Source organism: Myotis myotis, unplaced genomic scaffold, assembly GCF_014108235.1.
Source record: "Myotis myotis isolate mMyoMyo1 unplaced genomic scaffold, mMyoMyo1.p scaffold_m19_p_1, whole genome shotgun sequence".
Classification (NCBI taxonomy): domain Eukaryota; kingdom Metazoa; phylum Chordata; class Mammalia; order Chiroptera; family Vespertilionidae; genus Myotis; species Myotis myotis.
Window position 1 is genome coordinate 41262749 of NW_023416313.1, and position 15733 is coordinate 41278481.

The 15733-nt window shown below is 37.3% G+C and overlaps 1 protein-coding gene across 3 annotated transcripts in view; it reads right to left on the bottom strand.

Moving 5' to 3' along the window:
• The window catches only part of EPHA5 (EPH receptor A5), a 349025-nt gene that overhangs the window by 331279 nt on the left and 2013 nt on the right, over window positions 1-15733 (bottom strand). The gene's annotated exons all lie outside the window — the stretch shown is intronic.

Here is a 15733-nt window from a genome sequence, read left to right on the forward strand (position 1 = left end):
TGCTCAAAGCAGGAGCTGCCGAGCTGCAATAACTTGGCATTGGCAGTTCTTGGGTGACATACCCTGGAACCAGAGAGCAGGAAGCCCGATTCTGGGGTACATCACCCGAGAATCGTACTCTCGCAATTGGAGACACCTAAAAGGATATCAGAGAGCTGGTTTTGGCCCCATCCCCACTGGCCAGGCTGAGGGACCCTACCTGCCGGAGGGGACCCCGCTCACTCTGCATATATCCTTGGAGCCATAGCGCTGCCCCAGGTGTGGCCAGCCAGGCAGGGACTGCAGGAGGTTGACTCCAGGGTGTGTCTGGCCCATCTAGTCCAGTCCCACCCCACCAGCCACCTTCTAATTAATTTCCTTTCAATGTGCACAAATCCATGCACCGGGGCGCTAGTATAATAATAAAATAGAAAGATTATAATGATATACTGTAATAAAAGTTATATGAATGTGACATTATTAAGTAACATGGGGTTAACTGAACACAAGCTCTGCAATACTCTATAGTATATCTGATAACCAAGCTGGATGCTATGTGACTAATGAATGTATACAGCCTAGACACTCTGGACAAGGAAATGATTCACATCTGGAGTGACAGATCTGAATGTCATGATATTTCATCACACTACTCAAAACAGCCAGGCAATTTAAAACACATGAAATGTTTATATCTGGAATTTTTCATTTAACATTTCGAACTGTGGTGACCACTGGTAACTGAAACTGTGGAAACTGAAATCACAGATCAGGGGGACCACTGCATTTAACAATGTTCGCAGGTTGGCTCTGATGAGCAATTCTAGGTTAGATACCATTGGTTCACAGTAAACTTTACCACATATTATAATTTGTGTTTTAGTGAAATTGTTAAAAAGCTAAAAGTCAGGATCACAGCACACTGATCTCCTATACAACATTTCCTGTATATTTTATACAGTGGTTTTCACGCTGAGCTCACGGTGGCCCCTATGGTTCTAAAGAGATGGCTCAGAGCCACAGCAGATGAGGGGAAGGGAAAGAGGAAGTAAAAATAGGTCCAGGAAACCCAATAATTCTGTTGTTGACTGCTTCGTGTATTGGGCTTCCACAGTGATTTCTTTTGAATGAGAGTTTCTGCTGCTTAAAACAAGTTTGAGAACCACTTCTATTATTATGTCTTTGGCTTCCAACAATAACTTATATAAGCACCTATTATTACAAATCAATTATGCATATTTTGAAAATAGTTAAGAATATTTTTCATTGTGTTTGGGACATTGTTCAATACCCCAAACACAAACACCACTGAAACCAGTTTCTTTCAAACTCCAGAGTCAGGGAAAAATGCTTTATTCTGATGAACTGACAGATTTTTCTGCCAGGAAATGAAAGCTGTGTAACAGAAAGTTTATGCTTAAGTTTTCTATTCCATTGTGTTAGCATTGATGATAGTGAGATTTTTCTTGATATGTTTTCCATGTCCCCATATACTTTGCTTATATTTGTTTTATATTGATTTTCTTATAAGGCATATAATTTTTGTAATAAAACATGATTCTTTCCTTGAAAGATGGAATGCACAAATAAAATACAAATCATAATACTAAGTACATTTATATAAACATAATCTCTATCACAATAGGTGCAACAAAGAGCTTCAGCATCAAACACACCTGATTCCCATTCTGTCTATTTCTTGTGTGACACAAAGCAAGTTACTTAATTTCTCCCAAATCCAATCTCCCACCAGTAAACTGGAATAATGTTGTCCATTTCACAGGGTTGTTGTGAGAATTGAAAGAGATTATGTGGTAAGAGCCTTCATAGCAATTCCTATAATTAACCTTCTAATCTAGAGAAAGATTCAATTCAAAAAATTATTAGCTCAATAGAATACAATATTAACTGCTCATATTTCTACTATATTTTTCATAATTTTTAGAGTAAATAAAAATATGTTCAAGAGGAATGATTAATTAAAATATATACTAACCAGACACTGTTTAGAATTAAACGCCCTAACCAGATAGTAACCAAACTATAGTTAAAAAACCATTTATTATAACATTTTAAATTTATTTCCTTATAATTTTATTTTTAATGTTCTTCTATTCACATGGTTGATGTTATCCATTTTTTTCTGCTATGTTCCCTGCAATATTAAGAATTCCTACCAAGTTGTAAATCTAAAGTGCTTCATAAAGTAAGTGATGATATAAATAAATACAGAAATCCAAAACAAATGAAAGGGTAATTCCATCTCCTCTCAAGAAATTTAAACCATTAAGAAACAGATGTTTTATATTAATTGTTTTTGCTAGAAGTAAAATTAAATCATGCTTAAAGCAGAAAAAATATTTTATGGTGGCTTGTAGGGGCTCAAGTTGTATGAATTCTGAGAATTTATATTAAGAAAGGGGGCGCAGAAAGCAGTAGTTGATTAAAACACAGATATCTATGACCTCTATTCTGGTGGTTTGCTAATTTCAGTAGAACTTTCTTCTCATTGATACTTATGGTAAATCTATAACAAAGTTTTCTACTGCCAAATGTCTTGGTATTAACTTCTTTTGGTTGTCAAATCACATAATCTTGGAGTAGGTAACTTCTCAGTTTAGAAGACACTCTATAATAACAGAGATTCTAAACTCTTTTAGTCATGGATTTAGGAAAAGAGCTACCTTGGCTCTAACAGTAAGAGTAATGAGATGGGACTAGGTGTGGTTAAAAGCAGTGTCTTTAAAGAAGCATGGAGGTGACTCAATAACATTCATTAATTAAACATATCTTTATAATATACTTGGGGGCGACTTTCTTTGAGTTTACAGACAAGCAAAGCTTTCTTCATATTGATGCATTTAGGGAATGTAAAAAAAAAAAATCTACTGCTACTAATGCTAGTTTTCTTGGTATTAACATGCTTTGTTTAGAAAATCATATTATCTTTGTTAGGATATTATCTATTCAGAAAAAAACTTGTTCTCTGATTAGCCTTTATTTTTTATAACAATTCCTATTCTGATCAAGTATCAGAAATCTACAAACAAGGCAAGACTCAATTCCAGCCCAGTTTAATATGCTCCGCACAGAATAAGAACTGGCACAAAATATTGGGGAAACTAGGGAGAAGTCTGACCTACAGTGGGACCCAGGCATAAATGTCAAGTCACCTAGGTGAAGGGAGGAGCTGTGTCCTACTGAGCACCCAGAATCCAAATGCACAGAGAGCAAGTCTGCCCCTCCCACCCCCAACCCCTCTCACCACACACACACACACACACACACACACACACACACACACACACACACTGGAGCCTAGACTGCAGGGACAGGAGGGAAGTAGCAGGAGAGGTGGGCCAGAGGCATATCACTGAGAGCTTTGTATTCAGGCTCAAGGACTTTAGATTTGATCCTGAGGGCATTGGAGAGCCATTGAAAGGTGTACCCAGGGAGTAAACAAGAATTGCTTGGGCAATTGAACTGAAGTCAAGTGCTTTTCTTCTGGCATTTTCACTTATAATAAATATTAGACAGTATTCACTGACTAAGATAGAAAATTAGACCTTGGTAAATGTCAGAGTGCCAAACCACACAATTTTTTTTAGCACATGTAACATTTAAAACTGATATAATATTATGTATCAGAACTTTCAAAAACACTATATTGGCCCTAGCCGGTTTGGCTCAGTGGATAGAGCGTCGGACTGTGGACTGAAGGGTCCCAGGGTTCGATTCAGGTCAAGGGCATGTGCCTCCATTGCAGGCTCCATTCCTGGCCCTGGTTGGCAACCAATCAATGAGTCTCTCTCACACTGATGTTTCTCTCTGGCTCTCACCCACCCTTCCACTCTCTCTAAACATCAATGGGAAAATGTCCTCGGTGAGGATTAAAAACAATCAAACAAAAACAAAACCACTATATTGATGTGAATTCACTTTATCTTTACAAGTCCCAACCATGTTAATATTCCCATTTTACAGACAAGGAAGCACAGGCACAGGGAGGTTTTCGACCTTGCTCAAGGTCACACACTCTAAATGACTCAACCAGGGTCCAGACCTGCATTCTCACTCTGCTATACCGCCTCCTGAAGGGGAGCATTCCTTCTGTGGTCGTATGACTTGGGCTTTGCAATTAGTTCTCATTGTTCTAATAGATCACATTTTCTTGTTTCAGTTCCTTTGTTTGTAACAAGGATTTACCTAATCTATACTATAGGATTTTTTATGAATTCTCATGGAATAATGTAGGTTAGTACATTTTGTTAAAAATAGAGCACTTTAAAAATATAAATGACATGGAAGTGATTATGAAATATTGGATATAACCCTGCACAAAAAGAGAAAAAATGCACCCAGGGGTTGACTTGGAGAGGAGAGAAAGTGAACATATTTACCGCTGAACCTTTCAGTCCACTTGTTACAAGAAATTGCATTGTCTAAAAAATATAATTTCACAAGTGAAGTCAAACCTATGTTTTCAGAACTACCCTGTATTCCCAATAATAGAGCAAGGGTAAATAGCATTTTAGTGGAAGAGAGTTGCTCGATGGGATTTGTGGTAAATAAGGCTAGGTCTAGAGTGTGCCTTGGCTAGGAATTAAGCACTGGGTTGCTTATATACTAAAGTAACAAAAGCAATTTAAAAAGTAAAGGATACATGCCCTGAAATGGAAAGGAAGTAATGTGTGGGACTACGTTTTGCCATGTGCTAGTGGAGTTTGGGGTAATGAAAAGGGAAATGTCAACATAGGGTTAATCAGTGTGTAAGATCCTGATGACCAGAAATTGATCAAGTATTTAGTAAGAGGGGGCAAATTGGAGCTATGAGTGACCATGAGAGCAAATATCCCTAGGACTACACATGAATTTCTGTGTGCACTTTTACTGTACTTCACTCAGTGTGTCCAAGAGCCAAGTGGGAGTCAGACCCCCCGGGTTTGAATGCAGATTGCAGTCACTTTCAGATTTATAACTGTGGGTAAGTTATTTAACCATGCTCCGCATCATTTTTTGCAGGTATAAAGTAAGAATGAGAATAAGAGTAAATAATTATTAATATTTTCTAGGCTTATTTTGAGAAAAAAATGAATATATATGTAAACTACTTAGCACAATGTCTGGCACACTGTCTATCAATAATGAATGTGAGCTATAACTATTGTATACAATATACAGGAGCATAAACTCATTAGCATGCAAATACACACATGCATTCCATAAGCAAATCTAAATACATTGTTCTAAACTTCCTTCTACTTGTTTATGCTCACTTATGTTGAAAAAAAGCCCTCCCAGGATTATATTAAAACCTTTCCAAAATATAAAAACCCAATTATATTTCCAAGCAATATTTCAAATTGTTAATACAATTGAACACATCAGAATATTATATATTTCATGATAAAACAGTGGTGTCAAATTTTATATAAATGTACATGGATACATATATATATATATGTACATATATGCATTTTACTCTATATATAGCAGATATTTTCATCTCATATCACACACAAAATAATTACTAAAATTCTACAGTACACCAATAAAATATTTTTTGACAAAATAATGGATATAAATTTGATTCATTCACACTGGATGGCTATTGTTGTGTTGGCTGTTGCCATTTTTTTTTTCATTTGACCATCTAAGGGAAAAGAGGTCAGAGCCCTGACTAATAATCAGGTATTTCATGTTCTAAAAATTCTTGTGGCACACCAGTACACCGGTTGAAAATTTACTGATATATAGTAAAATTGATAACATGCAATGTATCTAAAATATTTGAAGATATGTCTTGATGTATTTTGTGTCTAAAAACCAACATCTGACATCTACCTGCGGAATACGAGGCAAAATTTAACATTTACAACCCATGCTCCATGCCAGCACCCAAAGATGGGGGAGTCAGAGGTGTTTAAAGGACTCTGGGTGGTCTTTTCCTGGGTAGAGAATTCTATGTGCAGGTCTGGGTGCTGGGAAAGTCCAGAGGGGAGAGATAATTGTCTTAGCAAGTGGAATGTGGTCTAAGCAAATGGAATGTCCGTTGTGAAGTGCCCTAAAGGTCAGTTCCCGAGAGAGGGGGTATCGATTCAATTATTTGATCAGACCTAATATTACCCTTCACTTCCTAATCAAATCCCGGTGTTCAATATGAAATGAGGAGAGCAGCAGAAAATTAGGACAGCATAATGTGGCTGATAGCTCTATGAAAAATTTGCATATGCAATTATTTTTGTTAGATTATTCTCCTGCCCCAGATTTCCTATAATCATCCAATGCAAGGGAAGTGATAAACTATGATTGTGAAATCATATCTCAAATACCCTATATTTACTGGTGGGGTAAACACAGAGACTAATATGCATTGTGTGCCTGCTTTGCTCTAGGAATTTTGCTAGACAACTACATACATTCTTATTTTACCTTTACAATAACCCTGTAAGTGTGTTTTAACACTTCATTTTAATTAAGCAGGATCTGAGGTGGATGGTTGAAGACCATAGCATAAATATATGGCAGAGGTCATTTCATGGTGTTTGCATCTCCCTGTTTGCACTACCTAGTGAGAGGCACAATTATTGTGAGCTTAATTAAAGGTGAGCTACAGGGCCCTCAATGACATGGGCCATTTCCATGGCCCTAAGGCACCAGCTAAGCAGTTCCTTTTCTGTTACATTTGCAAATGCAAGGTATTTTTGTATTCCTTTTCTTAAGGAAGTTTCCTCACATAACAGAAGCTTAAATCCACAAAACTGCTGCACCTAGCGCTTTCATATATCCTGATCCTTACCCAGCAAGCCATGTGTTTACATGCATAGACTATGCAGAGCTTTAATCAGCTACATTCCTACAACTTACATTGGTGTGGTACTAAACCAATTAGAAAACCGTTTCCTTTTGTTTGTTCTCCACAATAATTATGTAAAGTAGGCAGTACCAAATTACAAAAAAAATGAACTGAGGTCAAGAAAAATAACAAAATGAGTGTCCACAGAGCTTAGAGTTAACCCTACATCGCCCCCCCCCCCCCGCCCCAGACTTGCATCCTCTCACCCCCCTCCAAAAAAAAAAAACAAAAACACACCACTAACAACAACAAAAAAGACTAGAGTACTTTTTATCTAGTCTAGTGGGTTTTTTTTTCTTGTTCTTTTTTTTTTTTTAAAATATATTTTATTGATTTTTTACAGAGAGGAAGGGAGAGAGATAGAGAGTTAGAAACATCGATGAGAGAGAAACATCGATCAGCTGCCTCCTGCACATCTCCTACTGGGGATATGCCTGCAACCTAGGTACATGCCCTTGACCGGAATCAAACCTGGGACCTTTCAGTCCGAAGGCCGACGCTCTATCCACTGAGCCAAACCGGTTTCGGCAACTTGTTCTTTTTTTTTCTGTAATTTCATATCATTAAATTTTTTCCCTACTTTGTTTCACAAAATTACATAAAAAAACAAAACACAGTGATTCCAAACCTGCAAGATTAAATCTGTTGTTCCCCCTTTCCAGAAAAATTGAGTATCATTGATGGTTTGAAACTAGACATGAATGAAATCCTTCAGACACAGCAATTTCCAAGTATTTTTTTTTTTTTTACTTTCTCAGGCTTGTTTCAGGCCCTTGTTGGAGACTTACCACATCACTAAGCTGCCTAGGGTGAAACTCAGAGGGAGAAGGAAGTTCATTGTCATATTCCAAGGACCAGGCTGTCTGCCTCACCTGTCCAGCTAGCACACAAGGCCAGCTCTGGATGAAAGTTAGACACTGGCTCACAGAGAAAGCTCCCGCTGTGCACTGCTGGGCTGAACTGGTGCCAGCCTGATCTACCTGCTGAGTTTGTCTTTCCACCTAAAAGACTTTAACAAGCATCCAGGAACAGGGAGGGACAGCCAGTGCAAAGTAAAGAGTGACCTATCTTATAAGAAACAGGAAACTGGCAGAGACACCTTAAACTCTTGTACTTCTGATTTGTATATTAAGCTAAAAAAATGTATGACTTGGTTTCACATAATCTACTCTTTACCTTTAGAGACTGGGTTCCATGATTTATTTAACAGAAGGCTACTAATTTGAAATTATAACTTCTTTGAGGTGTTGGAGCACAACAGGTCTGGGCTCTTACCTGTTTTGACTTTGTATGAATGGAGTATCTGACAGGGAAGGGGAAAGAAGGAGGGACAGAGGGAGGGAGGGAGAAGGGAGGAAAGGAAAAAAAAGGATAAGATATGTCTTCTTAGTGAAACCTCATTACTTTTACACTATGATTTCTGCACTTTGCTGTAAGTTATACTTCTATTAAAAAGTGTACTAAATAAAAATATACCTATAAAAAGATTAAGGAAGATAAGGAGAGAGGGAGGTAAAGAAGAAGGGGAAGGTGGGGAAGAAGATGAGTGTTTTATTATTATAAGAGAAAAAAGACATTACCCATCTCAGAGCAAAAGAACAGATTGTATTTTCTCTAATTCTTCCAATACTTAGCCCAAAACATGTTTCCAAGTAGGAACATTTTCTCACAAAGCATATGCAAAATAATTTAACCTTCAGGTTTTGGCTCTTTGATTTTGTTTTAATACCAAATCATCTTCTTAACAGAGTTATGGGCTTAGTTTAGTTAGAAGCAAAGACATATGTGATAAAAGTAGAAGATGGCTTGGGCAATAGTCCAGCCACTAAAACAGAATTGGAATCATCATAGATAGTTTAATCCCAATTATGTAATCTGTGGGATATCTCTAATGCCACAACTATTTGGCATGACTCAATAACACGGCTTACAGAGAAATAGAAAAAAAAAAAAAAAAAGCAAAAAACACCTAAATGGACGACATAAAATGAACTGGGAGTTTTATTTTTCATGAGGCTTGAATATATATCTTCAGAGTCAAAATAAAACAAATATAAAATTAAAGAGTGTTGGTGTGTGTAGGTTTGTTATTTTTAAAAAATAATATAAAAATAAAACCTAAGCATATTTAACAGCAAGTTCATGATAATACCACCTTGCAATCCTTCCCCACTATTTCTTCCAGCCTTTCCATGACCTTTCACACACCCCAAAATGTGTCCATGTGCACATATACAAACATCCGGCCAAGTTACTGCACTCTGCTTCATAAATGCACCACAATTAAAGCTATGAATACTGAGTTGCTGGGACATACAGAAGAAAGAATGCATGACCTACGGTCAACTTTGTTCAACAAAGTTCTCTATTAATTTAAGAAATAATGTAAATGATTTCGACAAAATTACACATAAGCCGATCAGATAATAAAGGCTGGAGAATCTATAGTAAAAAGAAGAGCTGGAAAAAAGCTTAATTATGAACAGAATCTATTAGGTTTTCTATAGCTGGAATACATTGTAAGAGAGCCTGTAAAGGCAAAGCTCATGTACTTTTTAGAGGATTTTTAGGCAATTTTTAAGTAGCAAAAATGGCCCCTTATGGTTTCTTTAAATCACTAAAGATAAAAACAGTCACTTAAAAATTATACTAATATTAAATGGCAGCTAATAAAAGTCATCATAATAATAAAAAAAAAGTCATCATGCTAACCACACTGTTTTCAAAACTTGAAGTGGTGCACCTACTAAATTATTTCATTTTATGATTTTGCAACACCTGGGGTTCTTATTAGCGATACTGGATGAAAATTTTGAACTTTTAGAAACAAAACAAAACAAAAGAGCAAAATCATAAATTGCCAGACATTTCACCAGACACAATTCAAATTGTTAATGTACCTTAGACACTTTTTTCTTTTTATTTGTTTATTTTTTTTTGCTTTACAGTGACCGATTATAACAGGCAATTTTTTTATGATAGCAATGAAAGCAGTTTAAGGAGAATTTAAAAATCTCTATTTCTCATGAAATTCATCAATTAGGAATATATTTTAAATAATTTAATTATTTTCATAGTTATTCTAATATGAATTTAAATTAGAGCCATCTTTTGATTTTATATGATCAGAATAAATGGAATGAATACATATTATACTAGATATTAATTCTATAGTCAGAAAAAAGATGGAAATTCCAATCAAGTTTTAATACTCAAGAGCACCTATTACTATCTATATGTAACTTGGTTTATAAATACCTATCTCATAGAACAATTTATGGTATCAGTGGTCCTATTAGTATTTTTGTGGAAAGTTCTTCATTATGACACCTTGGATATTCTAATAAATGTATTATTGAAAATGAGCTGTTGTCCACATTTTAAATTTAAAATTCTTAAACATTTTCTTCTTGTTCAAAAGAAAAGTCCTGCCTTGTTCAACACTTTAAAATCTATATCATTAACTCTGAATAAACAAAATGTCTGGAAAGTCAGAAACTAAATCAGCAAAAGTAAGTATATGATAAAAGGAGATTCCCCTATGTACTCATTCTAATTGTTTTGGAAGTTCAAAAATGAATACTTAAAAGTGAATCACTTATATTTTCATTTAAAATTTTTCAATGGATCCAATAATTCAGACAAGATTTTCACAGTGAATAACTGTCAGATCTTATAGTTTTCTAATTGCTACAAAGTGTTTTAAGAATTGTTATGTATAAACCAGAGATCTCTTGTTATTAACCTGTTTCTTATATCAATACAGCTCATAGAATAAATCATTTTTGTTTATTACATTAAAGATATATATTATTAAAATTTATGTAAAAAATGTGAACCATTTTAATTGCTATTTGCAAAGTCTTAGAACTCATTTTACTTTTTAGCTCCTCTTATATATACTCGTAGAAACATAAGTGTAACACGTAGTCTGAGGGTAGAACATCTGATAATTTTTTTATGTCAATTAAAAATTACCATCAAGAGTGTTTATTTTATCCTAGTCTATGTATACAATAGAGTAGGATAACTCCTTTGAAGAAATCACTACCTAACCAACTGATTCTATACATTTTCATAAAATAACTAAATGTGAGCATACCAGCAGGAGCTATTTTGCTCTATAGATAAATACATAGTTACCAGAGATAATAGAACAGCAGAATCATTCTGAGTCTCTAAGGTAACAATTTACAGTTTTAGCTTTCATATTGCTTTTATAGTCAGAATTCACTATTTCTGAAAAAAGGACAAGTACTGCAATAAAATTTTAATGACTTAAGCAAGGCAGGATATTCAGTGTTTCCTTAATTTTTAAGCTTTATGAAAACAACTGGAAAACTATTTTAAGATTTTTAAAAGTGCCATATCATCTTTGAATAATTAAGTACCTCTGCTAACTTAAATTCAAAGTTTTCATTAGTAACATAGAATGTATCTACTAATTTAAATTGAAAAAATAAAGCATAAAGAGTTATCAACACTTTTGACACTAGGTATGCCTTTGAGATACTAACAGCAAACTTTTCCTTTTTAGGAAAGATTATTAAGTTTGGCCTCATTAAAGGAAAAATAGCTATAGTTAGTTAGTTAGTTAATATACTTGACTTTAATAGTCAATGGTAGAAAGGATTCTTCCAAATGAAAAAGAAATTAACTATTCAACAAATATATTAAAAAGCACTTCAAACAGAGAAAATTTAATTTGTTCAAGTAAATCAATAAAAATGTAGTGAAAAATAACTAAAGCATAGTTATTTTCTCAACAGTAGAAATACTGAATAAAGTTTAATATTTAAACAGTTTGAGAATGTTTGCCTATAAATAGCTAGATCGTCTTATTTTGATATTTTATGTAGAAATACTCCAAATGGTCATATTTTGTAGAGTACTAATAATATAAATAATGGGAAGTAAAGCATTTCCAAGTATAAAAAAATGTACCTTTTTCCCATATCAATTGACTGAAATAAAAAAAATAATAGTATATTCAAGCAGCAATATTACAAGAATATTTTAAATCAAGAGAAATTTCCATGGCAGGTGCAAGGATTGTCCACCCTCTTTTCTGTCTAATATGAGAAAGTGAAATCCTCTTACCTGTCACCCTGACACCAAAGAATATATTTGTCTACCTCAAAAAAAAAAAAATCTTAAAATTTCAAGAGCCAACCCTCTGTCTGCTTTTCATGGTTTACAAAGTAAAAAAATAAAACTCTTCATAGTCCCTTGTAGTTCCAACAATCTATGGTTCAAACAGGGGTAATGGCTTCCTTTTTTGTTTAGTGGCATCCTGGTGAGGGAATGATTTTACTGTCCCTTTTCTGTGGGGTCCTGCCACTTTACCTAAAAGGAAATGAATTACAACAGGATGACAGGGCCACAAAACAAAGCCATTTAGTTTAACAAATCTATTATGTCCTCCAATCTGTTTTATGGGTTTGGTCCTATTATAAACCAAGAAAAACCCTAAAACAAACATTCTTCCTACTCTTTCTTTTCATTGAAAACATCTACAATGTTATGATTGTTTTTCAAACAATTTAGCCCCCAAATATTTTCCCCTTATGTCCCCCACTTCCCAGACCTCCTCCATCCAACTTTTTCAAATATACAAAACATTCAGAGACAAGAAACTGGACTTTTCAAATACAAACTGCTGACAACTGTCAGAAGCACTTTACTGGGACATTACTGACTGTAGCTTCAATGAATTAAGCTTGATTCACTGCGGGTGAATCATTTTCAATGCAGAGCTGTTCAAGGTAATTGGCCCAGAATCCCTGCTGTGAAAACCACTTGTCAAATAATGCTTGTTTACAAATATATCTCCAGACAGCAAAAAGTGGAAGTTATTGAATAAGTTCAGGGCCACCTCCAGATACATAACAGTGGACAGGCTCCCTTTACTTATTAAATCTGTTAAAATTTTCACTTGATACACTTGCTAATATTAGTTTTGCTTGATCAATCTTAGGTAAGTTCCTTCCTAAATACAACTCTGGACCATTTTATAATAAAAAGTTTTGTGTATTATATTGTAGTTCAAAAGTTTCCTCCACAGCTAATTGATGCCTAATGTGTGTAATAAGACAACAAAAGATATATTTAGAATTCAGGCTAAAGAGTAAGTTTTCCTCTTACTGTCTTTTCTCTAACATATTTTATCAAACCTTGCTCATCAGCCCAAGATTCTAGATATATGTTTGGTTTTTTCTCTTCAATTCTGCCTATTTATGTCTACTGAATTTAAATTTTATAAATAATTACAAATTATGAATGTGAACTCACATTTCTATCTGTCTTCATTTTTTTGTCATATAATGGGAGCATTATATTATATTATATACATATGTAAGGTATATACATGGTGGGGCAAAAGTGGTTTTACAGTTGTTCCTATGGAAAATAATACAACCATGAATAATAATACAAAAATAAACTGTGTTTCCTATACTCACAACTGTAAACCTACTTTTGCCCCACCCTGTATACACTACCATTTGGGAAGTCACTGAGCACATATAGATTGTAGAAAGCAAAGCATATAAGAGCAAGTTATTAATTCAGAGTATTCATCTTTCTGCCCTTGATATTCCAGAGTCCCTCCAAAAATAAACAATCAAAAACAAGCTTAAAAAACTCCAATCCGAATCTTTAAATAAATAGACTGCTGTTGTTAATATCTTAATCTATTCTTGTTGTTTGACTTGCAACACTGTCATAGAGAAACAAAAAGAAAAGAACATAAATTTTAGAGAAGAACATAAATAAAGGTCTGGGATGGTACTAATGTAAAGACGGAAAACTGCTGAGCAGAGATGGAATGAATGAGATGAAGTCATATATATTAATAAGATTTTATTTTTAATTACATAAAATAGTGACACATTACAAAATGTGCTCCAAACAGCAGACATGCCTTTATTTTTAGGTCTTTCAGAGCAGCACTGGGTGGTAAAGTAGCATTCATTTTTGGTTAGACCTCTGCCACTCTATCTCACTGTAGCCCAAGTTTTGCTGTGTGTTCCCCTAGCTGGGGTGAGGACAATACAACCCTGGATATTAAGTTTATGAAATCAGCCAGTCTATCTTCCACAAGGTCTAGTTCCACTTACAGCACTTTAGGAGACCAGCGCTATCTCCTGCTTCCCTCCATTTCCTTCTGCCTCTTCTTCCTCCTCACACAGTCCTGGCCCTTATTTCCATTGGGGGCACCACTTCATTGCATTCTCCTCTCTAACCTAGAGCTACTTACTCCCTTTCATCTCTAAATATCCCCCTTCCCCATCACTCCGTGGCGGGGAGGGGGGGGGGGGCTATATAATAGGAACGCGAAAGAATGCATATAACCATTACTCTTTAAATCCAAACCAGGAATGCCCCTTCCGGTGGAATAAGACATTTAATGAAAGGGCTCCTAACCCCGTTATAATCCCTGGACTTCTAATATAATGAATTTAACAGGAGACGTTAATAAAAGGACTACGACTCAGATAACACTTTTTCAAGTTTATGGGGAAGGGGGAAATGCAGATTGCTTGGATTAGGCACACGGGAGATGGCAGACAGATCAAATTACGTATAACCCTTAAATAAATGTTTTTTTAAAAAATTAGGAATTAAAGAGAGAAGTTCATGGACTGGAGGAGGATGGGAGTCTCAATCTGCTCAGCTTTCAGAGGGATCCTAGGGAGCTGGAATCGCTGGAAAACCAGCTCCGAGCTTTCTCTTACAACCAAGACAAAACCCGTGCGAGTCATGAGGACACACAGGACTCCGCTGCTCATCTTTCCGGCCCAGAGTCCCTTGCCCTGGGACTGGGAGGACAATTTTAAGGTTCTGTGCCTCCCTGGTGGCACCCGAAATCCCAGCCCTCCGGCGAGGGAGTAGGGTTTCAGATGTTTTCCTGGTGGAGCTGACAACTCCTTCAGCCCTGGTCAGACCTGAGATGCTGCCCCTCACCCTAGAGGAAGGCGCCCTGGTGCTGAGACCCAGTGCCCAGCGCGGTCCGGGGAGAGCGGCCAGCGCAGCCACCCGGAGGCCCAGGGCTGTGCGGGGCGGCGGAGGGCCCGGGGCTGCGCACACTCCCGGGGCACCGATCGCCGCCCAGGTGCTGCTCCCGCGCCTGGCCCTACCCTCCCAGCGGCCGGCACGGGCAGCTTCCTGGGTCCGGGGAGTAGGGAGGAGCACTAGGGACTCCAGCACCCACGGAAGGGCCGCAGCCGACTTTTCCCTTAGGAAACGCAGAGACAAGCCCCAGTGCGGTCCAGCGGCAACTTCCCTGCAGCGACACTCCCCCACCCCCTCGGAGCCTCCTTCCACTTTCGCCTCAGTGGGATCGTGAGCCCCCAAAGTGAAAGGCACCCCACAGTGAAGAGCGCCTGCCTGCCGTTCTTCGCCATCCCCCTCCCTTGGGGAATAAAAGCTCTTGCCACCCACCCCAGAATAGCAGCTGGCGATGCCCTAAATAACAGGTCCCCGGAGGCACTTCCCTCCAAATAAAAGCATCCAGCCACCCCCACAACCTTTCCCATCATCGGCCTCAAATAACGGTTTCTAAAAGCCCCACCGCGCCCGCCCGAGGTCCTAGTCACTGCGCTTCTTGAAACAGTTCCCACTCCTCCACACCCGGAATGGTGCTGCCCCGCACGCTTCCTGTGCGCCCCAGCCGCGCCCAGCCTCCTGGCGAGGGTCTCAGCCGTCTGGAACCCCGGCTCCCAACTTCCCAGCCCCCCCCCCCCATCCCGCCCCCCAACCAGCCTCTGTGCACAGGCAGGTTGCTCGCCAGCACTCCCGCAGCTCGTATCAAACAATACAACCAGGGACAGCGGAGAACCAGCGGGAAAGGCTAGGAAAGCGGACCGCAAGTGCCCATTCGAGGCCAGGAGGGAGATT